This window comes from Rhinatrema bivittatum, chromosome 2 (assembly GCF_901001135.1).
Source record: "Rhinatrema bivittatum chromosome 2, aRhiBiv1.1, whole genome shotgun sequence".
In the NCBI taxonomy this organism is placed as follows: Eukaryota; Metazoa; Chordata; class Amphibia; order Gymnophiona; family Rhinatrematidae; genus Rhinatrema; species Rhinatrema bivittatum.
The window spans coordinates 321,519,197-321,546,797 of record NC_042616.1 but is presented as its reverse complement, the minus strand read 5'-3'; positions in this window follow the sequence as shown (position 1 = coordinate 321,546,797).

Genomic DNA, 27,601 nt, shown 5'->3' with positions numbered 1-27,601 from the left:
GCCAATGCGGTAAGGTGGGCAGAGTGGAGACGTTGGGCAGCGACAGTCGCAACACTAACAAACTGATGGCCTTATTTTCCAGATGGATCGCACGTGATAAGGGATGTTTCACATGCGAAAAGTCCCTTATCGCGTGCGATACCAAGATGGGGGAGGAGTCGGCCCCAGAAAAGGAGAGGTCGAGGCGTCACCGGGGCCGAATCCGCGAAGATGCAGTGGACGACGACAAGGTAAGGCCCTAGTTTGCACCCAACACCTACACCTTCTATGGTGGCGTTATTGGGTGCAAAACCGGCAGCGATCGTACCACGGCGGTGCGTTCGCTGCTGGCTATCGCAGGACTGCCTCCCATTTTGGCCCCCTCCCCCTCATTACCTAAAGCAGGAAGCTCTCTCTGCCCTTCTGGGTAATTCTTCACTAATCTGGGTACCCGCTCCTCAGGGGGCCTTCTGCTCTATTTCAGGTACCTATCTTGGGATACCGGGTAATCGCTCCTCGTGGGCCTGCTCTCCCTAATCTGGTGCCTGCCACCGAACAACTTCTGCCTGCCAGGACCTTCATCTATACAGCTTTCTACTTCAGTGAGTACTAACCCTTTCAGTCTGTCTCAGCTTCAGCTTCAGCGCTCTGGATCCACATCCGGGATCTGTCCCTGCTACACCGCGCTGTCTATTCTACTCGAGTGTGAGACTGGTCTCCTCTGCTGAGGACCCCTGGACTACTTCACTGGGTTACCTTCACTGCTGCCCGCTCCCCGGGCAATACCATCGAGCTGTAGAATAATTACAACTTCTCTGTGTTTGCGTGTCTAAAGTCTAGCCTAGTACTGCGGTTCCTCACGGGGCTCCTCCCCATGGGAGTGGCCATCACCACAGTACCAAAGATTCCACTCCAACACCTCATAACCATAACAGATTGCTAACTTTACATAGATCATACGATTGCACAATTAATTTGAAGCCAAATACGGAACCACCCAAAGAAAGGGTCTACACCCTGTTACGCTAGCCTTGCAGATAGTAGTGGAACCGCCGGTGAGACCGCTTACCTGGAGGTGAGAAACGTAGTACACAGTCCGGGTCAGGGCAGGCAGCAGGCAATCAGGAACCAGAAGTAGATAATCCAAAGGCAGGCAGCAGGTAGCGAAATCCAATAAACAGTCCGAGTCAGGGCAGGCAGCAGGCAATCAGGAACCAGAAGCAGATAATCCAAAGGCAGGCAGCAGGCAGCAAAATCCAATACACAGTCCGAGTCAGGGCAGGCAGCAGGCAATCAGGAACCAGAAGCAGATAATCCAGAGGCAGGCAGCAGGCAGTGAAATCCAATACTCAATCCGAGTCAGGCAACAGTCAACAGGCAGGAACCAAAGGCACAATCCCCAGACGAGAGCTCAAGAACAATCGTGGCTGAAGCAGTGAATCAGGGAAACTGCTCCCTTTAAATAGGCAAGTTTCCCGCGCTGAATTGCCTCTGCCGGCGTCTGACGTCAGGGGGGCGTGGCCAGGACTCGAATCGCGCGAGAATTGGTTCCCCTAGTCGCGCGGAGGTGCTGGCTGGCGCGTCGGAGAGAAACGCCCCGATCCCTGCCCGATCGAGCTGCTGCTGCTGCCAAGTCGGCCCCGCCGTTCCCCGGAGCCCGGACAGTCCCTCCTACACGCTGGCTCGCCGAGACCCGCGCGGCCGAGGTAACAGTACCCCCTCCGCAAGGTCCCCGCCCCCCTCCACGAGGCCCAGGCTTGGAGGGAAAACAAAGATGAAAGGCCCGAAGCAAACAGGGAGCCTGTATATTAGAAGAAGGCTCCCAGGTATTGTCCTCTGGGCCAATGTTTTTCCAAGAAATAAGATATTGAAGCCGCCCTCTCACGCGTCTGGAATCTAGAATCTCCTGTACTTCGTACTGACCATCATCTGGAAGAATAGGTACGGCGGTCCTCCGTCTCCGCTGAGGCCAAGACAGGATAGCAGGCTTCAGTAATGAGATATGGAATGCGTTGTTAATACGCAGCGAGGGCGGTAGGCAAAGCCCATAGGTAACTGGGTTGATCCGTCGCTGAATCGGAAACGGCCCAATGAAACGTGGCGCAAACTTAGCAGATGGGAGACGTAAGCGAAGGTGACGAGTGCTCAACCAAACGAGATCCCTACAATGGAGATCAGGGGCTGGAATCCGCGTCTTATCTGCCCGCTGCTTCATGGCTGCAGCGTGTTTGGCCAACAAGGCATGCGTGGCGGACCACAGACGAGACATAGAGGTGGCCGTGGCGTTGACCGCAGGGCAATTGGAGACAGTACGAATGGGCAGAGGAAAGTGCGGATGCCTGCCATATACCAAGAGGAATGGGGAGCCGCCGGTGGCCTGGCGAACATGATTATTATGGGAGATCTCAGCCCAGACCAGCAGGGAAGCCCAATCATCCTGGCGTTGGTTTACATACGCTCGAAGAAACGTCTTCACCGATCGATTGGTTCGTTCAGTAAGACCGTTGGACTGAGGGTGATAGGCAGATGAAAAATCAAGCTTCACCCGTAGAAGTTTACAAAGATTAGTCCAAAACTGTGCTGTAAACTGTACGCCCCTATCGGACACAATACTAAGAGGAAATCCATGGAGTCGAAATACGTGGTGCAAAAAAAGTCGTGCCAGTTCCGGGGCCGAGGGCAAACCAGGAAGAGGAATGAAATGTGCCATCCGGGAAAAACGATCCACCACCACCCAGATAACAGTATTACCACCGGAGGGCGGAAGATCAGTCATAAAGTCGGTGGCAATATGTGTCCATGGGGACGTGGGAAGAGGAAGCGGGTGCAGTAAGCCAAGGGGTCTCCGGCGTGGCGTCTTCTGAGCCGCACAGACAGAGCAGGAGTCCACCAAATCCTTGACGTCCCTCTCCCACTTGGGCCACCAATAATGGCGCGAGAGCAGTTCCTTGGTGCGAGCGACCCTTGGATGGCCCGCTAGTTGAGCAGCGTGAGACCATCGAAGAACCTTGAGGTGCAACCGCTTTGGAACAACGGTTTTCCCTATCGGCACAGTGAAGGTGGCAGCCAACTGAAGTTGAGCGGGATCAATGAGGAAGTGGGGAGGATCTGGAGCATCAATGATGTCGAAGCTACGTGAGAGGGCGTCGGCTCGGACATTCTTTTGTGCCGGACGGAAGCGGACAAGAAAATGAAACCTGCTGAAGAAGAGCGCCCACCGGGCTTGACGTGGATTCAGACGCTGGGCAGTCGCCAAATATTCAAGGTTTTTATGATCGGTATAGACCGTGACGACATGGCGGGCCCCCTCCAAAAAGTGTCGCCACTCCTCAAAGGCCAATTTTATGGCCAAAAGTTCTCGGTCACCATTGGTATAATTCCGCTCCGCCGGTGTAAATTTCTTAGAAAAGAACGCACATGTTACCCACTGATCCTCTACCGATCTTTGGAGAAGAACCGCCCCTACGCCCACTGCTGAGGTGTCAACTTCGAGAGTAAAAGGCTTTGCAGGATCAGGGTGGCGGAGACACAAATCATTGGTGAATTCAGTCTTCAACCGGTGAAAGGCTAATACCGCCTCCTCCGGCCAGTTCTGTATAGAAGCAGCCTTCTTAGTGAGAGCTGTGAGTGGCGCCACTAATGAAGAAAAATGAGGAATAAACTGTCTATAGTAGTTAGAGAACCCCAAAAATCTTTGTAAGGCTCTTAACCCCACCGGCTGAGGCCAGTTAAGGATGGCATTAAGTTTGTCAGGGTCCATGGATAAACCGGTGTTAGAAACAATATAACCGAGGAACGGTAAGCGTTGCTTGTGAAAAACACACTTCTCCAGTTTGGCAAACAATTTATGCTCCCGGAGGCGTTGCAAAACTTGTCGAACATGAAGCACATGCTGGGACAATGAGGGAGAAAAAATCAATATGTCGTCCAAATAGATAATGACGTGGGAATAAAGGATATCATGAAAGATGTCATTTATCATGTCCTGAAACACCGCTGGAGCATTGCAAAGCCCGAAGGGCATTACCCGATATTCATAATGACCGTCGTGGGTATTGAACGCGGTTTTCCACTCATCCCCCTCCCGGATTCTTATCAAATTGTAAGCCCCCCCGCAAGTCCAACTTGGTGAAGATTTGAGCCCCTTTTATCCGGTCAAATAATTCCGAAATGAGAGGAATAGGATACTTGTTCTTCCTGGTGATAGAATTAAGACCCCGATAGTCAATACAAGGTCTTAGGGACCCATCTTTCTTTTTAACAAAAAAAATCCGGCTCCTGCCGGGGAAGTAGAGGGTCGGATAAATCCACGATCTAAATTCTCAGAGATATATTGACGTAATGCGGTGGACTCAGGTTCCGATAGAGTGTAAATTCGTCCCTTAGGTGGAGTCTGCCCAGGCAGAATGTCAATGGCACAGTCATACTTTCGATGGGGTGGCAAGGACTCTGCGTATTGTTTATTGAAAACGTCCTGAAAGTCCTTATAGGGAAGCGGAATTGCACTGGAGAGTTGCGTGGTATATACGGAGATAACCGGAAGTTTCTCAAGGCAATGTTGGAAACAGAAGGGGCTCCATGCTGTGAGCTGTAGAGAAGCCCAATCTAAGTGCGGCTGATGAATCCGTAACCACGGTAGTCCCAGTATTATCTGATTCACTGATGCTGGAAGTACAAATAGCTGAATGTTTTCTTGATGAAGAATACCGGTTTGGAGCAACACGGGCTTGGTTATGTAGGCAATATGCATTCCCACCGGTTGCCCGGAAACCGAGGTTACCGACAGAGGAGTAGGTAATGGTTCCACCAGAATCCGATATTTCTGTACTAAGTGTTCCTGAATGAAGTTTCCCGCTGCTCCTGAGTCTATGAAGGCTTGGAAATGCAGTGATTCGCCATTGAGGCAAATGGTTGTAGGAAGTAATAATTGAGGAGAAAGAATGGTGGAACCCAGGGAGGCCTCTCCCACCCGACCTAGGTCCGGGAGTTTCCCGACTTGTTGGGGCATTTATTGAGGAAATGCCCAGCTCCGGCGCAATACAGAGATTCCTTGCCCGTCTGCGATTCCGCTCCTCGGGAGTCAGGCGAAATCTATCAATTTGCATGGGTTCCTCCGAGTCCCCCGCAGCCTGAGCCGTTGGAGGTACGACCAGTGGTTGCTGGAACGTAGGTGCCAAACGGAAATTTCTGCGAGTGGCAGCTCGCTCTCGGTTTCTTTCTTGAACACGTAAGTCCAAATGGATAGCCAACCAGATCAAGCCCTCTAAGGTCTCCGGAGGATCCCGACCAGCCAATTGATCCTTGATATTTTCTGCTAGGCCTTGTCGAAAGATGGCCGTGAGACTCTCCTCTCCCCAGGCCAGTTCAGCTGCTAAGGTGCGAAATTGAATGGCATATTCACCCACAGTTCTGGAGCCTTGTCGTATCTGAAGCAATTCATTCGCTGCGGAAGAAGAACGTCCGGGTTCATCGAAAATCAGACGGAATTCTTTGAGGAACCGGTCCAGTGAATTGAGGATAGGATCATCTCATTCCCATAAGGGAGATGCCCACGCAAGTGCCGGACCCTCTAGTAAGGACAGAAGGAAGGTAGTCTTCGTCTTATCATTGGGAAAAGAAGCAGGTTGTAAAGAGAAATGCATCCGGCACTGGTTGATGAAACCCCGACATAAGGCTGCATTCCCATTGAATCGAGGCAGAGGGGCACCCGGATGGGAGCAGGAGTAACCACCGGGCTGGGAACGGGCCCCGTGGGCAAGTGGGCTAAGGCATCCATACGTGCCACCAATCGATCTAGGACCCCCGTCACTTGATCCAGGACTCCCTGCTATTGTTGGATCTTATTGGCCATCCCGGGAATGGCTTGTAGAGCGGTCAAATCAACTGGCTCCATGGCTTCGGCCAACTGTTACGCTAGCCTTGCAGATAGTAGTGGAACCGCCGGTGAGACCGCTTACCTGGAGGTGAGAAACGTAGTACACAGTCCGGGTCAGGGCAGGCAGCAGGCAATCAGGAACCAGAAGCAGATAATCCAAGGCAGGCAGCAGGTAGCAAAATCCAATAAACAGTCCGAGTCAGGGCAGGCAGCAGGCAATCAGGAACCAGAAGCAGATAATCCAAAGGCAGGCAGCAGGCAGCGAAATCCAATACACAGTCCGAGTCAGGGCAGGCAGCAGGCAATCAGGAACCAGAAGCAGATAATCCAAAGGCAGGCAGCAGGCAGCGAAATCCAATACTCAATCCGAGTCAGGCAACAGTCAACAGGCAGGAACCAAAGGCACAATCCCCAGACGAGAGCTCAAGAACAATCGTGGCCGAAGCAGTGAATCAGGGAAACTGCTCCCTTTAAATAGGCAAGTTTCCCGCGCTGAATTGCCTCTGCCGGTGTCTGACGTCAGGGGGGCGTGGCCAGGACTCGAATCGCGCGAGAATTGGTTCCCCTAGTCGCGCGGAGGTGCTGGCTGGCGCGTCGGAGAGAAACGCCCCGATCCCTGCCCGATCGCGCTGCTGCTGCTGCCAAGTCGGCCCCGCCGTTCCCCGGAGCCCGGACAGTCCCTCCCACACGCCGGCTCGCCGAGACCCGCGCGGCCGAGGTAACACACCCTCTCCATAGTGGAGAATAAGACGATGTTGGAGTACATCCAGGAGAATTTCCAGAAAGGATTCATAAGACCTTCTAGGTCTCCTGCCAGCACAGGATTTTTCTTTGTGGGGAAAAAGGATGGAACATTACGTCCATGCATTGACTACAGAGGTCTGAATGAGATCACCATAAAGGACCGCTACCCTTTACCACTCATATCGGAGCTATTTGATAGGTTACAGGGAGCCAAGATATTCTCCAAGCTTGACCTCAAAGGAGCATATAATTTAGTTCGCATCCACTCTGGCGATGAATGGAAGATGTCTTTTAATAACCAGGATGGACACTTTGAATACCTGGTGATGCCCTTCGGTTTATGCAACGCCTCGGCTGTCTTCCAAAACATGATGAACGATATTCTGCATGATTTACTCTACCAATGTGTCATTGTCTACTTGGACAACATCTTGATAGTTTCTCAGGACCTGCAATCCCATCAGGAGGATGTCAAAATAGTTCTGCAGAGACTTCGCGAGAACCGCTTGTACGCCAAATTGTTTAAATGTGAATTTCATAAAGAATCCATGCCCTTCTTAGGTTACATTGTCTCAAAAGTGGTTTCCAAATGGACCCTCAGAAGTTTGAGAGTATTAAAAAATGGCCACATCCCACAGGCCTAAAAGCTCTAAGACAATTTTTGGGATTTACCAATTACTATCGGACCTTTATTTAAAATTACTCGTCGTTGACTGTTCCATTAACAGCAATGACTAAGAAGGGAGCCAACACTGCTACTTGGTCTATGGAAGCTGTGACTGCGTTCCAGAAGTTAAAATATGCCTTTCAAAGCAAACCATGTCTCCGTCATCCGGACCCTACTCGACCCTTCATTGTGGAAGTCAATGTCTCTGATGTAAGTGTAGGGGCCGTGCTAAGCCAGACCGGTGATTCAAAGATATTGCAACATGTTCATTCTTTTCCCGACGCTTCTCACCAGCAGAGAAGAACTACGGTATTGGGGATAAAGAACTGTTGGCAATAAAAATGGCATTTGAAGAATGGTGCCCCTGGCTTGAGGGTGCACAACATCAGATTACTGTTTATACTGATCACAAAAATCTGGAGTACCTCCGACACGCTCAACGCCTCAACCATAGACAGGCGAGATGGTCCCTGTTCTTCAACAGATTTGACTTTTTGCTGAAATATCGCCCTGGTGACAAGAATGTCAGAGCAGACGCATTATCTCGCTCTTTCCTCTCAGGAGACGTACCTGATGAACCCCAGCATATTATTGCCCCGAAGAGAGTGGTCCTCTCAGCTACACATCCAGTACTCCCAGGCAAGACCATTGTACCCTGCAACCTAAGAAAGAAATTGCTAATATGGGCTCATGATTCGAAACTGGCTGGACACACTGGTCAACAGCAAACACTGGCCAAGCTACAAAAGTACTATTGGTGGCCCACCATGAAAGAAGACACTCTAGCTTATGTAGCCTCCTGTTCCAATTGTGCCAGACAGAAACCTCCGTGTGGATGTCCTTGGGGCCTGCTTCAACCCTTGCCAGCACCAGATGAGCCCTGGACTCATATTGCAACAGATTTTGTGGTGGATCTGATCCTGAATTCCAGCCTGGTGATAAAGTTTGGCTTTCTACTAAACATCTGAGACTTAAACTTCCATCTGCTTGATTTGGACCCTTAAACTTCCATCTGCTCGATTTGGACCCTTTCCTATTCTCTGACAGTTGGACTCACACACCTATAGTCTGAGACTCCCTCCAGCTATGCAAATTCACAATGCATTCCATGTTTCGCTGCTGAAACTGCTTGTTCTTAGAGAGTTTTCCACCAAGACACCTGAACCTATTCCAGTTGATGCAGAAGAAGACATCGAGTATAAGTTGATGTCATCCTTGATGTAAGGAAGAGAGGCAGAGTTTGGGAATACCTCCTGTCATGGGAGGGATACGGACCAGAAGAAAACTCTTGGGAACCATTGGCTAATATCATGGACAAAGAGATGCTTCTTCAATTTCATCAATCGCAACCTCAAAAACCAAGACCAGGTAGGGGGTCTGGAGGGGGCTCTTTGAAGGGGGATACTGTTGCATCCGTCGGTTTCAGATGGCTTCGACCTCTGTGCCTCACCTTTCTTCCTTCTCTCTCCTCAAGGCTTGGGAAGATGGCTGCTGCCGCATCTTCATGCCGCTCTCTCCTGCGTCCCCGGAACAGCGACGGTGTTCGCCATGATTTTCCTGAGGGCCTCCTAGGGTGCGCACGTGCGCGCACACCACCCACGTCTTTATCCACGTCATAACGAGAACCTCGGGGGAGTCCCCTCCGAGTGACGTCATCACATCCTGGTATTTAGCTTACCCTTCTTTTGCTAACAAACTGAGTTAGCAAGGATTGGACTGCCTCCGGTCTAAGCTGCTCTGCTACTTCCCAGTTGCCGCAGGAAGCTCTCTCTGCCCTTTGGGGTAATCCTTCACTAACCTTGGTACTCGCTCCTTCAGGGCCTGCTCTCCCTAATCTGGTGCCTGCCACCGAACAAATTCTGCCTGCCAGGACTTTCAACTATACAGCTTTCTACTTCAGTGAGTACTAACCCTTTCAGTCTGTCTCATCTTCAGCTTCAGCGCTCTGGATCCACATCCGGAACCTTTCCCTGCTACACTGCACTGTCTATCCTACTTCGAGTGTGAGAATGGTCTCCTCTGCTGAGGACCCCTGGACTACTTCACTGGGTTACCTTCACTGCTGCCCACTCCCTGGGCAATACCATCAAGCTGTACAATAAATACAACTTCTCTGTGTTTGCGTGTCTAGAGTCTAGCCTAGTACTGCGGTTCCTCACGGGGCTCCTCCCCGTGGGAGTGACCATCACCACAGTACCCAAGAATCTAGTCCAATACCTCATAACCATAACAAACTGAACATAGTTCTTGAGTTCATGCCTCACCAATGACCTCCACAGGGATATTAACACATCCTTTTTCCTATTGGTTATGCCTCTCTCTTTGTGCAGCTCAGAATCCTTCTGGCCTCAGTCACTCCTTGTTGCATGTTTTGCTAACTTCAGATCATCTGACACTAGTATCCTTAGATCTCTCTTCCGGCATGCGCACATCAACTCTCCCCCATGATATACAGCACCTTTGGCTTGCTATACACCAAATGCAGGATTCTGTGCTTCTTGATATTGATTTGCAACTGCCAAATCTTTGACAACTCCTTAAGCTTTCTTAGATTGCTTCTCTTTTTCTCTTTGCCTTCAGGTGCGTCTGCTCTGTGGCAGATCTTTGTGTCATCCATAAAAAGACAATCTTTACCTTCTAATTCCTCTGCAATATCACTCACAAGGATATTGAATAGAACCTGTCCCAGAGCCAATCACTGAAGAGCTCCACTTTATCACACTTCTCTCTTCAGAGTAGGTTCCATTTACTACTACTCGCTAACATCGGACACTCAGCCAATTTGTCATCCATTTCACTACCTTGGGAGCAGGCTTTTCATTTTATTTATGAGCCTTCCCCTTATCAAAAGCCTTGCTGAGATCCAAGTAAACTATATCAAGTGCTCTTCTTTGATCTAATTATTTAGTCACCAAATAAAAAAAAAAAAGGCAATCAGATTTGTTTGAAAAGATAGTCCTCTGGGGATACCATGTTCAGCAGTCTCTCAATTAATTTTCCCACCAAACGTTAAGGCTAACTGGCCTGTAGTTTGCAGCCTCCTCCCTGTTAATTTTGTGAAGTGGGACCACAGCCACCCTTCCCTAATTTTGCAGCACCATTGCAGGGATCTATTGAATGTGTCCTCCAGCACTTCTCTGAGCTCCCTTGCTATTTTGGTCTAGCCCCCACCTCTCTCAGGTAGTGACCCTTCCACTTCAGTGGCTGAGGTGTTAAAATGAATATGTGGTTCTAGATAGAGTCAGAAGTATTCACCAGATGTAAATTCCAAGAAGAGGAGAAGCAGAGAAGGAATTTTCCTTCTGAATGGGTCTCCTATGAAATGGAAAAAGGACCTGGAACACACCCAATATGTTTTCCAGGGGTAAGGAGGGAAGGCAGAACCCAAAATAACCAAAGAAATTTAATTTTAAATGGAATCAGATGATATTTAATTTTGTGAGAAATAGTTAAGGGCCGGATTTTAAAAGGGGTACGCGCATAAGGTACGCGCGTAATCCTTCTAAAACGGCCCTGCGCATGCCGAGCCTATATTGCATAGGCTTCTGGCGTGCGCAAAGCCCCGGGACATGTGTAAGTCCCGGGGCTTTCTTGAGTTGGGCGGTTCCAGGGGCGTGGCGCGGTTGGCGCATCATCTGGGGGCAGTGCTGCGGGCATGGTTTTGGCCCAGGGGCGTTCCGGGGGCATGGCCGTGGCCTCCAGACCTGCCCCCGGACCAGAACATGGCGTGCAGCAGCGCAAAGTTAGGCCTGCCTCTAGCAGGTGTAACTTGTGCGACAGAGGTAGGGGGGGTTTAGATAGGCCTGGGGGGGTGGGTTAGGTAGGGGAAGGGAGGGGAAGGTGGGGGGAGGTGGAAGGAAAGTTCCCTCTGAGGCCGCTCCGATTTCAGAGCGGCCTCAGAGGGAACGGGCAGCACGCCCAGGGCTTGGCGCGCACAAGTTGCACAAATGTGCACCCCCTTGCGAGCGCCGACCCCGGATTTTATAAGATACGCATGGCTACGCGCGTATCTTATAAAATCCGGCGAACTTTTGTTCGCACCTGGTGAGCAAACAAACGTACACACGCGCTCTGGGGCAGATTTTAAGAGCCCTGCTCGCTGGTGCGCCTATGTTCAATAGGCCTACCGGCGTGCGCAGAGCCCCAGGACTCGCGTAAGTCCCGGGGTTTTCCGAGGGGGGCGTGTCGGGGGCGTGTCGGGGGCGGGGACGAGTGGCGCGCCGTTTTCCGGGTGGGACGCGGCGTTTCGGGGGCGGGCCCGGGGGCATGGTTTTGGCCCGGGGCGGTCCGGGGGCGTGGCCGCACCCTCCGGAACCGCCCCCGGGTTGCGTCTAGGCTCGTCAGCGGCCCGCTGGCGCGCGGGGATTTACTTCTCCCTCTGGGAGGCGTAAATCCCCCAACAAAGGTAGGGGGGGGTTTAGACAGAGGCGGGGGGTGGGTAATGTAGAGGAAGGGAGGGGAGGGCGTTAGCGAATTCCGGGGGGTGGGTTAGGTAGAGGAAGGGAGGGGAGGGCGTTAGCGAATTCCCTCCCAGGCCGCTCCGATTTCGGAGCAGCCTGGGAGGGAATGGCGGCAGGCTGCGTGGCTCGGTGCGCGCCGGCTACACGGAATAGGCAGCCTTGCGCGCGCCGATCCAGGATTTTAGCGGATACGCGCGGCTACGCGCGTATCTACTAAAATAACGCGTACTTTTGTTGGCGCCTGGAGATTTTGATGGCGCCTGGAGATTTTCAAAAACGAACGCGCCGTTTTTGAAAATCTACCCCTCTGTGTTTTAAAATGTACCCCAAAATGTTCTGTTGAGACAGTGAAACTCTTGTATTAACTGACTGTAAGAAAAAGCAATTCAAAGTTAACAACTCTTTTCATGTATTATCAGAGATATCTCTTTTTATTAACAGATTTATGTGCAGACTGCAAATTCAACAAAATTATACAATCAGCTAAATATTATGGATACATTTTCCTCTTATATTACTTCTGTTTCTTTTCTGTGCTAGCTTAAGCTGATGTTTTAATAGCGTTACTTCTAAGAAGATGATTCTTTGGTTCCTTCTTTATTGACAGATGTTCCTGTTCTGTTTGACAGAAAGGTTTCTGTGTTGCAAATGTAATGGTGTTATGGTGTCTTTAGTCTATTTCACCGTTTTTATACTATTTTTTGTTCTCTTTCTTTATGATGACTTCATTTTTCTGTTAGAACCTTTCTCTTATTCTGTAATTTAATGTCAACTGTGTATTTCCTCTTACTGGTTTTTTGTCTCTATTTCTTTGTGTTTGTACATGAACAACTCTTCACAGTATTCTTTTGTCTAAATAGACTCTTTGTTTGTAATGTGTATAGACTTCGCTCTGTCCAGCAGTAGCTGGTGGCAAATGTCTTTGTCCCCTCCACCAGAGTTGGATATCGAAGCTGATGAAATGTAGTTGGTGGGTGCAGATCTGGAGTAGCTAAAGGAACACTTGGTTAAGGCTCTGTAGCTCCTCTTCTTCAATCTCTGGATAGAGTTGGCAATGTTCTCTCCACCTAGCTTGATGGACTCTCTACCTGGGTGACATCAAGCTAAGTGGAGAGAACATTAGGGATGTGAATCGTTTTTTGACGATTTAAAATATCGTCCGATATATTTTAAATCGTCAAAAATCGTTAGGGCCACGATACAATACCAATTCCCCCGATTTATCGTCAAAAAATCGTAAATCGGGGGAAGGGGGAGGGCAGGAAAACCGGTACACTAAAACCCCCTAAAAACCCACCCCCGACCCTTTAAATTAAATCCCCCACCCTCCCGAACCCCCCCCCCCCCAAATGCATTAAATTACCTGGGAGTCCTCCGTAGCGGCGGTCCGTGGCTAAATCGGGGGAAGGGGGAACCCTCGCGAGATTTCCGGACCTCGCTGAACGACCTCCTGCAGTCGATCTCCTGCCGGCGCCATTTTCCGTACGGAAAACGATTCGCGGCAGGAAATCGCTCCTTGACCCCCGCTGGACCCCCAGGAACTTTTGGCCAGCTTGGGGGGGCCTCCTGACCCCCACAAGGCTTGCCAAAAGTCCAGCGGGGGTCCGGAACGACCTCTTGCGTCGAATCGTTTTCGTCTATGGCCGCCGCCATTTTGCGGCGGCCATTTTGAAAAATGGCGCCGGCTGAAGACCTCACGATCTAGTGTGCCGGTTTTCATGCAGGAGGTCGTTCAGCGAGGTCCGGAACTCTCGCGAGATTTCCGGACCTCGCTGAACGACCTCCTGCAGTCGATCTCCTGCCGGCGCCATTTTTCGTACGGAAAACGATTTGCGGCAGGAAATCGCTCCTTGACCCCCGCTGGACCCCCAGGAACTTTTGGCCAGCTTGGGGGGGCCTCCTGACCCCCACAAGACTTGCCAAAAGTCCAGCGGGGGTCCGGAACGACCTCTTGCGTCGAATCATTTTCGTCTATGGCCGCCGCCATTTTGCGGCGGCCATTTTGAAAAATGGCGCCGGCTGAAGACCTCACGATCTAGTATGCCGGTTTTTGTGCTCTCCCCCTTCCCCCGATTTAGCCATGGACCGCCGCTACGGAGGACTCCCAGGTAATTTAATGCATTTGGGGGGGGTTCGGGAGGGTGGGGGATTTAATTTAAAGGGTCGGGGGTGGGTTTTAGGGGGTTTTAGTGTGCCGCTGGACCACCAGGTAATTTAAGGCATTTGGGGGGGGGGGTTCGGGAGGGGGGGATTTAATTTAAAGGGTCGGGGGTGGGTTTTAGGGGGTTTTAGTGTGCCGGCTCACGATTTTAACGATTATGACGATACTTTACACACACAAACGGCAACAATACGATTCCCTCCCCCTCCCAGCCGAAATCGATCGTTAAGACGATCGAGGACACGATTCACATCTCTAGAGAACATTGCCCAAATCTCATCTTGGAGTGAGTTTCCTCACTCCGAGGGTCATCAAATGTTCACAAGAGACCACTGTTCTGTTCGTACATCTAACATTGAATGTCAAAGGGGCCCTTAACCCCCTACACTGATACCTAAACCTCACCTCGAGTTACTAGGTGGGCCTACCATAGGGATACAAATACCTATCTAGGGAGATGACATTATGGGCAGGTGTTCTCTCTCTCTCTCTCTCTCAACCACTAAATATGGTCCCCCCAGTGTTATATGTGGGAAATACAACAGGTCTGACTCCTATCACAAAGCCTGATAATGTTATCAAAATTTGCACTAACTTAGCTCTACACATAGATAATTAGCACAAATTGCAATACAATTAATATTTTCATAAACCACACCCCTTTTGCTACCACATTTTGATAAATCCAGGCCTCTATTTGAAACTGGAATACTCAGACGCTCATCAGCCAAATGTTTCACCCGACATGGGCCATGATTTGACTATTACAGTCTTCTTCAGGGGAAATAATTACTGTACACCATCAGCACAATATTCTCTTAAACTAAAAAGAAATATACAATAAAAACTCACACACACTCTTACTTCAAGACATGCAACTCACTCATATCACTTTACTACATCATGGGTTCCAGTTCTAAAAATTGAACCCTAGTAGATATAGCTTCTCTTTTTTACTCAAAATTACTGGGAGATTAATTGTTTGATAACAAAACCACAAATGCTTACCCGGACACTTAGTACATGTCTCTTCAAAGTAAATGCCACAACATGACGGCGTCTCAGCTCATTCAGACTTCCCAATGGCAAGTTTAAATATACCTCTCTTGCTACCATCACCGGAAATGATCATTACTTCCTTGTACCAAAGACTACATTACCCATAATCCAAAACACCGGTAAGATTTAAAGAGAGCAAAACATCTAGCCCTTCAAAAAACAGACCAGTCTATTTCTTTGTTTAACCCTCTCGGAGTTACCATATCAAAGTAATAAATCCACTTTTGTTCCCTCTGTATTAGGTAATTATCAAAATCCCCCCCCCCCCCCCCCCCCCCCCCCCCCCCCCCCCGATTGCATGGTCCAGGTTGTTCAATTACTGCAAAAGTCAAATCCAAAAATGTGTGATTTTTTTCAGCACAATATTGAACAAGAGGAGCCTCAACTTTATTTCTGACAATGGCACTTTGGTGTTCTATTAAACGGGTCTTTAAACTCCGTTTAGTCTTACCAATGTACAACAACGGGCAGGGGCACCAAATACCATATACAACTCCATGGGAATCACTACTAGTTAGTGCCATCAACTTGAATTTATTATTCCCAAAAAACAGTAGTGAGTAGGGATGTGCAGACAAAAAGTTTATGTTCATAAGTCTATAAGTCAAAAAGGGGGGTCAATTTCTGTCAATATGGACATATGGAGAATTTCATAAGTTGAGTCTATGTCCGTATGTGCACTGGTTCCCTAAATAAAAATTTAAACCCCTCACCCTCCTTAAACCCCCCCCCCCCCAAGACTTACCAAAATTCCCTGGTGGTCCAGCGGGGAGTCAGGAAGCCATTCCTCTATTCCTTTGCGAGGAGCACGTGACGTCCGCGTCACGTCGGAGTGACGCGGCCGTCACGTGGTCCACCGCGGTTCGGCTCCCGGACCCCTCGTTGGACACAAACGGAACTTTTGGCCAGCTTGGCGGGGCCTCCTGACCTCCCCAAGCTGGCCAAAAGTTCCGTTTGTGTCCAACGAGGGGTCCGGGAGCGGAACCAGCTTGGGGGGGTCAGGAGCACGTGACGGCCGCGGAATCGGAGCGGCCTCGGAGGGAACTTTCTTTCCACCCCCCGCACCTTCCCCTCCCTTCCCCTACCTAACCCACCCCCCCCAGCCCTATCTAACCCCCCCGTACCTTTGTTGCCAGATTTACGCCTGCCGAAAGCAGGTGTAAATCTGCGCGCGCCAGCAGGCTGCTGGCGCGCCATCACCCGACCCGGGGACTGGTCCGGAGGCCTCGACCACGCCCCTGGGCTGGTGCCACACCCCCTGTCCCGCCCCGAACTGCCCCCTGACCCGGGACATGCCCCAGACACGCCCCCCTCCCCGCCCCTTTTACTAAGCCCCGGGACTTGCGCGCATCCTGGGGCTCTGCGCGCGCCGGGGGCCTATGCAAAATAGGCGTGCCGGCACGTGAGTGCCCTGCGCGCGTAAATCCGGCCAGATTTACGTGCACAGGGCTTTTAAAATCCGGCCCACAGTGCATTTCCCACAAGCGTAATGTCCCCGAGCAGAAATCTCACCAGATCGCTGTCTATGATCTTCATCAACAAAGTCTGAATGGATAATGATATCCCTTTTATTTTTCCCCCATTTAAGTGTGAATCTCGGAGTCTCCTGTAATCCCTCATGCAACCTAAGAATATGCCAACATTTTTTGATACTCCTTTGTACTTTATAGATATGTGGAGAAAAAGGCAAAACGCATACTGTTTTCTCTGAGTCCTCTCTCTTATGCGAGGGTATAAACAAAAGATCTCTGTTTACCCAATGAGCTCTTTTATACGCTTTTTTGATGATCTGCATCGGATACCCTTTTTGTACAAAAGATTTCATCATATCTTGGGCTTTAGCCTTACACTCAAAAATATCAGAGCACAGAGCCTTAGTCTTAGAAATTGGCCATAGGGTAAATTAGTGCACAAATGCAGCGGATGACAACTGTCATATCTTAGAATCATGTTCTTATCTGTTGGTTTCCGATAAATTGAGAAACTAAACCCCTCTTCTTTAAATGTTATTGAAATATCTAAATATGACATATTCCTCTTGTTGAACACGAACGTAAACTTTAAATTAGAGTCATATCCATTCAGCCACTGCATGAATTTCTCAAATACTTCCTCTTTCCTTCCCACAATATCAAGATGTCATCGATATATCGCTTCCACAACTTAATGCAGCCAGCATTTGCGACATCCGGCGCACTAATTTACCCTATGGTCAATTTCTAAGGCTAAGGCATCTGTGCTCAGATATTTTTTAGTATAAGGCTAAAGCCCAAGATAAGATGAAATCTTTTGTACAAAAAGGGTATCCGATGCAGATCATCAAAAAAGCGTATAAAAGAGCTCCCTGGGTAAACAGAGATCTTTTGTTTATACCCTCACATAAGTAACACAGAGGCTTATGTCAGCTCTTTCAAGAATGACAGGGCTGAATAGATTTGATAAAAAATTAGTGTTATTCTGCTGACCACTTTTCAGTACCTTTCCTATCAGTGTGGCATGAGACAGCCAGGTTACTGTACTACACTTCACTGACAGTTTTTCAGAGCTGAGAATGCTTCCAACTTGTATTGAGAGTGAGGGATGGAAACCCTGAAACCCTATACTGTGATAGCCAATTTTACCATAAATTTTTAATTTTATATCCTCTCCAAACACCTCTTCCACTCACCTCCCTGAGATGTTCACTCACTCCATCCTCAATTTTCCTTTTATTTCATGCAGTTTTGGCCACTATTCCCAGCACTGAGAAATGTTATGATTTTGGACACTCTAAACCCCCAAACCAAGGGCAGAATGGACATCAGGGACCTCCCTTCTGGTATTCACCATCATCAATTTAATAATTTCTGAACAAGTTTTAATGTTTAAAATCCCATTTTTTCACTGATGTCTTCTGGGTTAAGTCGGGGCTTTATAGTTGTTGGGCTTTATTGTCTATGTGGTTTGTTTTTTCTATCTATTTCACAGAGTAATAGTGGGAGGGTTTTAGGGTAGGAATTTGAGAAAACTAGTTTTGGGTTTTTTTTTAATGTATTGCCAACTTTCTCTGCCTTGCTCTTTGTATTTGAATTTTGTTTCACCATAGTTTTAAATGTGACAGTTGGCATATTGTTCATGCTTTTCTTTTATGATTGTATTCTTTGAAAACTGAATAAATTTAGGGGTAGATTTTAAAAACTTGCGCGCACGCATCTATGTGCATGCACTACTCGTCATGCACACATAGACATACGATTTTAGAACATGTGCACGCATGTTATAAAATTGGGGGTCAGCACGTGCAAGGGGATGCACATTTGTGCAACCTGTGTGCAGCGACGCACTCAGCCTTCCCTAGTTTCCTCCCAGTCCACTCCAATTTAGGAGCGGCCTAGGAGGGAACTTCCCTACCCCCTATACTAACCTTCCTACCCCTTCCCCTAACCTTCCTGCCCCCTTGCCCTATCCTAACCCCCTCCTCCAAATCCTTGTCTTCCCATTTGCTCCTGCCTTAGGGCAGGAGCAAGTTGCGCACGCTGGCACCCTGCCAGCACGCGATCCCCCAGCACAGAGGCAAATGGCCACTGTGCCGGGCACCTCTAGCCACGCCCCGCCCCTCCCCGGACCGTCCCGCCCCTCCCCTTTCCCGAGGCCCCGGGACTTTTCAAAGGCTGGACCTTTGAAAATTGGCCCGGGGTGCATAAGCCCAGCCACGCTCATAAATCCCTGGGATTTATGCGCGTAAGGTTTAGAAAATTTGCCCCACAGTGAATTTTAAAAAATGTAATTTCACTGCCTTTAAAGATTCCCCTCACATGATCAACACCAACATTTTATTAAAATTGTAGATATTTTTGACATTTGGACACCTTTTAAACTCAGGATTGCCAAGGCATCCCCCAACCCAAATCAGGGGTTACTTTATTTGTACAGAGCTTAGTTTCTCTTTTATTTCTGTTTAAATTTAGCTTCTTTTCAGTGCTAAACCCGAAGTAATATCAGGGTACTTGCTATCCTAGTTCAGCATACTAAAAACGCTAGGGTTTTCCCAGCGTCCCCCGATGCTGAGATCTCGCTCTCTCCAGCAGTGGCAGCATTCCCATGGCTGCCACTGCACAAATCAAACATCACTGCAGCAGTCCAGGCCAACCAGGAGCACTGCGGCCATAGCTGGGCTCCACTTCAGTGGCAAGAGGCAGCAAGGCACCCCAGCAGCTGTCAACAACAGCTGACTGTCTCTTCCTCCTGCTGCAGCAGATCAAAACAGCCAAAGGAAGTCTCCACTGGTCGCAGCTCCTTTAGGCAAGCACAGTGTAAACCATATTTACATAGGTCACTCTCTCAGTTTGGTGATACCATAGTTGAGTATAAGGTGCTGGGAACCATGTTGTTATATATAAAGAGATATACATGAAAGTCTTCCTTCCTTATCAGGTATATTTAAATGATAAAATATATTAGTGTACGCTATCACCCAAACAATTGTTCTCTTGCCAGTTAGGAGAGGAAGCAGAGGCAAAATAAAAAAATAGGATAAAGGCAATTGTTGGATTACTAATTATTATTTTCGTAAAATTTTTATTTTTTTTATCACAGATATTCAACCAATGCTACATCTTCTGTCTTAAACATCTATAAACTAGAGATGTGATTTGGCTGAACTTTTCGGTTCAGCCTTTTTTATCGGCCCGCCGTGGGAAATTTTGTTTTCCCACAGTTCGGGCCTATTTTATTTCAGCTGCCCCCGAAATGAAAACCGAAACCCACCCCAACCCTTCAAATGTAATTAATTACAATCCCCCTAAAACTTGCCAAAAGTCCCTAGTGGTCCAGTGGGGGTCCCGGGAGCAGTTTACCACTCTTGGGCCGTCAGCTGCCAGTAATCAAAATGGCACCAATGGCCCTTTGCCCTTACCATGTGACAGGGGCTATTGGTGCCATTGGCCAGCCTCTGTCACATGGTAAGATCAATGGACGGCCAGCGCCATCTTAAAAAATGGTGCGGGCCATCCATTGCTCCTACCATGTGGCAGGGCCAACCAATGGCACCGATAGCCCCTGTCATATTGTAAGGGCATAGGGCCATTGGCGCCATTTTGATTAGTGGCAGCCGACAGACCAAGAGGGGGAGATCACTCCCAGAACCCCACTGGACCACCAGGGACTTTTGGTAAGTCTTGGGGTGGGGAGGGCAAATCTTGGGGTTCGGGAGGGTGGGGATTGCAATTAATTAAATTTGAGGGGTTGGGGTGGGTTTGTTGTTTTTTTTTCAATGTGCCCTTTCTCTCCCCTCAAAAAATAATAAGACAACTACACAAAATGTTATGGGTTTTCCTATCATTTCGTCGCCCCCCCCCCTCCGAAATGCAACAAAATAGGAAATATTGTTTTTATTTCCTATTTCGTTGCAAACGAATGCACATCCCTTTTATAAACTATTTCAATTATTACAGTCCGATAAGTATATACCATAACAGTTTCTATAACACTTTAAGTCAAACTTTTCTTGCACATCTATAACACAATTTTTCTGTAACTAATACTTTGTGCTTTCCTTTATTTGCTTTTATTTCTAGGTATCTACAAAAATGTCTCTCAATGTATGCTAATGAATATGGGGCGGATTTTCAGAGCCCTGCTCGCGTAAATCCGCCCAAAACCGGGCAGATTTACGCGAGCAGGGCCCTGCGCGCCGGGAAGCCTATTTTACATAGGCCTACCGGCGCGCGCAGAGCCCCGGGACTCGCGTAAGTCCTGGGGTTTTCGGAGGGGGCGTGTCGGGGGGCGGGCCCGAACCGCGCGGTGTTTTCGGGGCGTGTCGGGAGCGTTCCGGGGGCGGGCCCGGGGGCGTGGCTACGGCCCGGGGCGGCCCGGGGGCGTGGCCGCACCCTCCGGACCCGCCCCCAGGTCGCATCCCGGCGCGCAGGAGGCCCGCTGACGCGCGGGGATTTACGCCTCCCTCTGGGAGGCGTAAATCCCCCGACAAAGGTAAGGGGGGGGTTTAGACAGGGCCGGGCGGGTGGGTTAGGTAGGGGAAGGGAGGGGAAGGTGAGGGGAGGGCAAGGAAAGTTCCCTCCGAGGCCGCTCCGATTTCGGAGCGGCCTTGGAGGGAACGGGGGCAGGCTGCGCGGCTCGGCGCGCGCCGGCTATACGAAATCGATAGCCTTGCGCGCGCCGATCCAGGATTTTAGCGGATACGCGCGGCTCCGCGCGTATCTACTAAAATCCAGCGTACTTTTGTTTGCGCCTGGAGCGCAAACAAAAGTAGGCTATTTGCGCTCGTTTTAAAATCCGCCCCTATATATATATATATATATATATATATGTATATATATATATATATATATATATATATATATATATATTCAGGTAAGAAACAATTTCTTTTCTTTATCCTGTTCTGACCGTCGGTCGCAGATGGCTGCGACCGATTCAACTCACGTCATGTGCTGCCCTGCTCCTCTCACCGGGCCTACTTGCGGCTGAGGCTAGCTGCTACCGCTGCATTCCTCCGGTTTCCCAGGACTCCCCATGCCGCCGCCACCCACACTGACTCTGGGCCTTCTGAGCCTCACGTACGGACCACCGGGCTTTCCTATGAAGACCCAATGGTGGGAACCTCAGGGGCATCCCCTACTGATGACATCACAAAGTTGGGATCCTTAAGCACCGCCTTCGCCCCTTGCTAGCTAACTTGGCAATGAGTTCCTTTGCTACTGGTACTTGTTCCTGTCTCCTCAGACCCTTGGTTCCCTTATCGGATCTATCTGCAACTCTGGACTCTGGCTCGGGTACCCACTCCTCGGGGGCCCTGCTTGCCCTCCTGTTGGAGACCTCGTCTCCAGGCTTCCCCTGCTCCTTGGCCTAGTCCTGCGCCTCCCAGAGCTCCTGCCTTCTGGCCTCCTGCTCCTCGGGGTTGCCTCTCGGAGCTATCTTACTGCTTTGGAGACTTGACTCTGTGCTTCTCGTTCCTCGGGGCAGTGCCTATAGCAGTGATGGCCCCTGCGCTTCCGCGCTCCTCGGTAAAGTGCCTACGTTCTACATTAGTGACTGTACTTGCGCTTCCCTGCTCCTTGGGGCAGCGCCTACGATCTACATCAAGTGACTGTACTCTGCACCTCCCCGCTCCTCGGGGTAGTGCCTTCTTTTCTCTCCCAGAGATTTCATTGTGTGCAGCCATGCTCCTCAGGGTTGCTTGCATCACTACTTCAGAGATTCAATTCAGGCTTCCTACTCCAATGGACAGCCTACGTCACCACACCAGATCCTCTCTCGCTACACAGCCCCGCCCCTCGGGACTGTCTCTGAGGCGGACCTCTAAAAGTTCATGTCTTGCACTCCCCAGTCCTCGGGGCCTGCCTAGCACTTCTCTCTCATGGAGGTTCCTGCTCTGGTACGTGCATCTCCAGTTCTGCCTGTACACTGTGGGTTCTCCCCGAACTGTGTCTCTCACCCTGCTCCACGGGATCCCCCACAGTACTCTCTCTGCTAGCTTCCACAATCACATGGCTGTGACGCAGGATGCTCTACTCCTCTACACTCTACTGTATCTCCTGCTGCAGCTGACCTGGCATTCCAATGATGAGGACCTGTGGGGCTCCTCTCCACAGGTGGTATCAATCCTCACCTCGGGCGAAGGGTCCACGAAACCCACGAATCCTAACATATCCCAACCAAAGTATTTATAAACAAGCTTGTTTATATGTTTACCTAACTTTAGTTCTTCTTTTATTTTATTTTTATTATGAGTGTCTCTGTTTCTTCTATTAGAGAGCATTGCTTGGGAACGTTGAATAGCCTTCTTTCTTCCTGTCTTTTCTTCTGTCTGTATCTACTACTTAACTATAAAAATTAAAAAGAGATACTATCTCCCTATACATGTATCCATCTTAAGCAAACTGTGTGTTACCTATGTGTTAATGTTGCATCATGTTGTAACTGTTTACTAACTAATAAGAAAAACAAAAGATAATCACATTTACCCTATCTTGGCAAGTTTCTCTTTTTCTTATTTTGTGGGTAGCTTTAAGAGTGTGCTTTTCTTTTCTTTATATTTAACTTTCTTTTCACATTAGCATAATGTGCTGTTCTTTTTGTTGTCTTAAATAGCATTTCTTTTGCTAGATTCAGTTCTTCTTAATAGCTCAGTCTCTTTTCATATGAAATTTATGCAAATCTTCTTATGTTGAAGCTCATATTCCCATTCATGCATTAATTGCACTGTCTCAAAGTAACTCATGTAACAGTGAATAAATATACTGTCACATTCTAAATATAAACATACTCTAATTCAGCCGTCATAAATCTTTCACGAAACAGATAATCATTTATAAATATATCAATTACTATTGGTGCTTCCTTAATATTAAAGTCACCAATTTTTAACAAAAATATAATGTTTTTTTATATTTTATAAATGCATACTCACTTATTGATTCTTGCCATGAATCCATTCTAAACTTTCACTTTCATTCTAAGCAGAATGAAAGTGAATACATCTTATGAGGAGCACCTGTGTAGCAACTCCTTATCAATGTCTGCTTAGGTTCTTCTGTAGCTTCTATAACTGTCTTTTGGTTTCTTACAAGGTTTTAAATCAGTGTTCTGTAGGGATGTGAATCGTTTTAGGACGATTAAAATTATCGTCCGATAATTTTAATATCGTCTTAAACCGTTATGGAACACAATACAATACAGATTCTAACGATTTATCGTTATAAATCGTTAGAATCGTGAGCCGGCACACTAAAACCCCCTAAAACCCACCCCCGACCCTTTAAATTAAATCCCCCACCCTCCCGAACCCCCCCCCAATAACTTAAATAACCTGCGGGTCCGGAACGGCAGCGGTCCGGAACGGGCTCCTGCTCCTGAATCTTGTCGTCTTCAGCCGGCGCCATTTTCCAAAATGGCGCCGAAAAATGGCGGCGGCCATAGACGAAAAAGATTGGACGGCAGGAGGTCCTTCCGGACCCCCGCTGGACTTTTGGCAAGTCTCGTGGGGGTCAGGAGGCCCCCCACAAGCTGGCCAAAAGTTCCTGGAGGTCCAGCGGGGGTCAGGGAGCAATTTCCCGCCGCGAATCGTTTTCGTACGGAAAATGGCGCCGGCCATACACGTATGGCCGGCGCCATTTTCCGTACGGAAAATGGCGCCGGCAGGAGATCGACTGCAGGAGGTTGTTCAGCGAGGGTTCCGGCGCCTCGCTGAACGACCTCCTGCAGTCGATCTCCTGCCGGCGCCATTTTCCATACGGAAAATGGCACCGGCCATACGCGTATGGCCGGCGCCATTTTCCGTACGAAAACGATTCGCGGCGGGAAATCGCTCCCTGACCCCCGCTGGACCTCCAGGAACTTTTGGCCAGCTTGTGGGGGGCCTCCTGACCCCCACGAGACTTGCCAAAAGTCCAGCGGGGGTCCGGAAGGACCTCCTGCCGTCCAATCTTTTTCATCTATGGCCGCCGCCATTTTTCGGCGCCATTTTGGAAAATGGCGCCGGCTGAAGACGACAAGATTCAGGAGCAGGAGCCCGTTCCGGACCGCCGCTGGACCCGCAGGTTATTTAAGTTATTTGGGGGGGGTTCGGGAGGGTGGGGGATTTAATTTAAAGGGTCGGGGGTGGGTTTTAGGGGGTTTTAATGTGCCGGTTTTTCGATTTTTCGATTTTTTCGATTTTTAACGATTTTTCACGATTATTTTACCCCCCCAAACGGCAACAATACGATTCCCTCCCCCTCCCAGCCGAAATCGATCGTTAAGACGATCGAGGACACGATTCACATCCCTAGTGTTCTGTGTCGTCACTTGCACTGGTTTTTTTAAATAGACCAAATTGTTTTCTAACTCTTTTATTTAATGTTTTTCCTTCTACAACCCTTTGTAACATAATTTATTACTATTATTTTCTTTATTCATTTTATTTCCAACTCTGTATAACTTTCAAATTCCTTTCAGTGCTTTGACTCTTAATAGCATTATTACCCCAACCCTCTCACTGGTAACTAGGGAAGCTAAGTGATGTCATGACTATATACAACTATAGAATTTTTGTAGTCACTTTAGTGATTCCCACTCTTTTGATGTTTTCTGGATTAAACTAATGCATGTAGGGGTTATCGGAATGTTCCAACTGAGCAACTAACTTTTATTTTAAATAGATCACAGATATAAAAGTCTCTTCTATAACTCAGCAAAATATTTTTTCTATATTTCTATTTTTTCTTTGTCTATTTAAATGTTCTATCTGCTCTAAAGTTCCTCAGAATTTTCTTCAGACTTTATTTCAAATTTAGAATTGTATTCAGTATTTCCTAAGTTCCTACATATCTCTATTGATTGAAATGAGAAATTTTTCATTTCATAGGTCTTTTAATGATCCTTTTATTTACTGGTCCCTATCTTAGCTTTTTAAAAATTTCCTAGTTACTCTAGAATACAAATAATTGATGTCTGCCAAATCTCTAGCCTTTTCTCACCTGGACACTACTTGCTTATTTTAAATTTTCCTTGTTTTTACTAGATTTTAACTTTTTTTTAGGTCCCCCCCCCCCCCCCCCCCCCCCCCCCCCCGGCATAATCAGAAATCTGGTGATGCCATGATGACCTTATCAGAGTAGGCTTAACGGTCATGGTGAAGTTTGAGCATTACTTTTGCTTCATATGCCTTCATTAACTTTTTTTTTTTCCATGTTGCCAATGTCAAATTGCAAGGGAGAGCAAACCACCAGCAGTGACAGCTCACGGAAACACAGTTGACCCCTGCCAGCAAGCTGACTCTCCCTGCCAGTCTCTCTTCTTAGTCTGATGCCTGTCCGGTCTCTCTTCTTAGTCTGATGCCTGTCTTTATCTTTCTTTTAGAATGATCAGCTCCAGCAGCCAAAATGGAACAGAGCAAATGCGGACTCAACACCCTAGTCAGCAGCAGCACCCCGAATGGCACCACAACAGCACTCCCTACTCTCTGGAACAACTGGTAATTCATGCCTTCTCTTCTGCCTTCTCTTTTATTTATTTATTTTTTATTTAAACTATGCATCTCTTAATCAGGGTTGTCAGTACTCTGGCAGGCCTATGATCGCGACTACCTCCCTTCAAGCTCAAGGACACCACAATGGCACTTCCCCAACTTAAGCCTGACCAGCGCCAACCCTTTCTCTTGCTTTGTCGGTACAATTGTGGCCTGAATTTTCCTAAAAATAAAAGACAGGCTCACGCGGCACCACGGCTCCACCCTCCTTCATATGACAGCAGGTCTGGCCAGTGCCGCAGTGGTGCTTTTCTCCAACAGGACTCCTTTTTTCCCGTTTCTTCTCAATTACAGCAGCAATGGCAGTGGCAAATAAAAATCAGAAAACCACAACAAAAAAAACCCAAACTCCTCACTATTACTCACCCTTTCCACAGCTCACCCGACTCAACAGTGACTGTTCTACAATGGCCCTCAGAGTTCTCAGAGACAATAGTTATATCAAGCACCATGATAGTGTTTCTTTCAACTTGGGCTCGCCTTTAGCAATGACCCAGCTCTTATATTGCACCCTGATGCCTCCACTCAGCAAGTGGGTACCTAAGCGTGCCCCGATAGTAACTCTGCCCTCTCTACTAGTATCGGGGTTATTGCAACTTCCTCTCATTTCTTTTTTTAAGCAGGAAACAGTTATGTCAAGTCATGTCAAGTCCTGGGGCTCCAACCACAGTTTTGACTCGCCAGCTCAACCCCTCAGCTAGACCCTTCCTCATGCTGGACCCAGTCCCATCAACAACCAAGGACTCTTCTATTTGTAGTATTATTTTATTGATTTATATTTCTTAGGCCTAACAACAACAGCAGAGCTGCAAAAGCATTGTGGCAGCCTTCCAAGCCTCTCCCAAGACCATCTGTCACAATGGGAGCCAAACCCTTCTGAAGCTTGCCTTGGCTCTAGCCCTGCAGTAACCCAGGACAACCATCAGCAATATGGGTCATAATAGCCCCCTTGCTTGCCCTGTAACCCTTCTTTACTCATCTGGTCTCCCACAGCAGTACCAGCCAAATAATTTAAAATATATTCCCCAACTTTAATTTTAACCCCATGGTTTACTTTGGAATGTACCTTATCTGGCTGCATGGCTTTGTCCACCTTCAGGTTTGTTAGTACCCAACAAACACTCTCTACTGTAAATGGGATTATATCTACCTCATGTCTATCTGTACCCTTGCCAAATAGCAATGGAATATCTCCATGGTCTTCATTAGACAAACCAAACTGAAATATTTGTTTAATATATTCTACTCTAGAAATATTTGCCCTAAGCAACTTGCTGAGCAGACTGGATGGACAATTTTGGTCTTCTGCTGTTATTAATAACATACTAAAAGTTGGCAGAAAAAGACCTAATGGCCCATCCAGTCTGGTCAGCAAGTAGGAGTGTGTAGGGTTAAAAAATTTGATTTCTTTTCGGAGGGGAAGGGTTGTTTTTCATGAATTTAATTTTGTTTAATGTTTATTTTGTTTCTTCAGTTTAAAAAATGAAATACCCCGCCCCCAAAAAAAAAAAAAAGAAATGGGGCCTTCCAAGACCTCCTGTCCCCACCACCTATCCTTTCCAGGCAGAGAAATACCAGAGCCAGGATACTCTCCAGCTTACCTGGTCGAGCAGGAATATGCTGGTAAGGCCAAGGATGCAATAGACCACCA